This window comes from Capsicum annuum, unplaced genomic scaffold (assembly GCF_002878395.1).
Source record: "Capsicum annuum cultivar UCD-10X-F1 unplaced genomic scaffold, UCD10Xv1.1 ctg71425, whole genome shotgun sequence".
NCBI classification, from domain to species: Eukaryota; Viridiplantae; Streptophyta; class Magnoliopsida; order Solanales; family Solanaceae; genus Capsicum; species Capsicum annuum.
Window position 1 is genome coordinate 1 of NW_025881244.1, and position 1,770 is coordinate 1,770.

General features: G+C 27.6%; 1 long non-coding RNA gene across 2 annotated transcripts; it reads right to left on the reverse strand.

Moving 5' to 3' along the window:
• Positions 1-1,231, reverse strand: LOC124894208. Of its 2 annotated transcripts, none has more exons than XR_007051060.1 (3): positions 742-1,231; positions 513-674; positions 1-395 (listed from the first exon to the last, which is right to left on the reverse strand). It is a non-coding gene; the product is annotated as an uncharacterized LOC124894208 (long non-coding RNA). The 2 variants fall into 2 exon arrangements; XR_007051059.1 differs by having other exon boundaries at positions 1-83; positions 742-1,223.
• Between the last annotated feature and the right edge of the window lie 539 nt (positions 1,232-1,770).

Here is a 1,770-nt window from a genome sequence, read left to right on the forward strand (position 1 = left end):
ATGTTTTTAGCCTCAAATGATGTTGATAGCCTTCTTCTAGGCATTTGTAGTGTACTTCCACTTCTTAATTCATCAAACATATCCTATAAATCAATGGTAACAAAGTCAAAAAATCGGAGACGGATTTAGGGCGGGTTCTGTATGTAAATGCAAATTCAGAATTTAAACTTGATGTATCGAAATATACAAAATAATGGCATCCACTATTCATTTTTCGGCCCTATCTTTGAAAAATAGCCACTTTCCTGAGAATTTCAAGTTCCTCAAGGGCCACATTTTGGCTCTATGTTTTTTAAAAAATAACCATTGCGTTGGAGTTTCAAATTTCACATGTGAAACTCCATGAGAGATTCCATGCACATTGTTGACTTTTTCCACTATTCGAGCCTTGTGACCTATAAGACACACAAAAACAACTTTTCGCCGTCGCCCCAAGACTCTCCTTCTAAATAAATTAAAAAATATATATACACATATAATAAGATCATAGAGTATAGGATTAAGGATCTTACAAGTGATTTTCTTGCATGATGAAGTTGTGAATTTTGATTTTTAATGAAGCATCTTTTACCACGTACACTTGCTTGTGCTCTCATTAATGCTTGCTTACCATGAAGTGTAGCACTTGCTTGTAATTTTACTAATCCTTTTAATGCTCTTAATGCCTTTTTTGCCTGTAAAATCACATATCAATAATTAAAAAAAAAATTATTACAAGAAAAAAAATAACTGTTTTCTTACCAAACAACCCCTAACCAATGCTTGTAATTTTACTAATCCTTTTACTGCTCTTAATGCCTTTCTTGCATGTAAAATCACATATCAATAAATTAAAAAGAAATTATTAGAAGAAAAAAAATAATTGTTTGTTGGTAATTTATTAGCAACTTGAAAATAAAACAGATTATCTGCTACAACCGGAGGTGAATGAATCATATATATTTTAATTTTGACATGAATTATAACTTTTAAAAGTTCATGAATTTAGTGGTCAAGTTGTGTTTGGAGATAAAAATAAAATTAAAAATTTGTGAGAGAAAAAATTTTTGAAGAAACTCAAAAAATGATTTTTGAAACTTCAAATTATATACTTTCAATTTTGAAGTTCAAATAAATTGTCAAACTGATAAACAAACATTATTTGAGAATTAAAGTTTATGAAATAACAAGTCTAAATATATCTTATACTGTTCATATATACAACTAAACTAGTGTTTTACTGTACGTTTTAAAATTTTATCTTCAAATACTTATTTATTTAACCAAAAATTTAATTAAAGTTTAAAAATCTCATTTTCAAATATTTTCAAATTACAAAAAAATTGAAGTTCTTTATGATTGAAAGTCTCGAAAATCCAAAAATTGGTTTGAGCCCATTCTCGAATTTATGAAAATTTCTACTCACAGAACTTCAAATTTTTTTCAGAAAAAATAAACGTATGGACAAATAAAACTTCAAACTACAAATCACTAGTCAAAAATCTTCAGAGAATTTAAGTTTCAACTTCAAAATTTATAGTAAAATTGAAGCTTTTATATCCTCTCGATTTTTAAAATTTTAAAATACACAAAGTAGTACTTTTATTAATTGCATTAAATAAAAAGTTACTTTCAAAAGTATGAAAATAAATGATTAAGCAATTATTAATACTATTATTATTGTGATAATGTGAATTTACCAAAAAAACCACGAAACACCGTTTGAATTTTCATAGCAGCACCATTTCCTCTATTTTGACTGGCCAACCTCACCATCGCGTCTGCCGCATG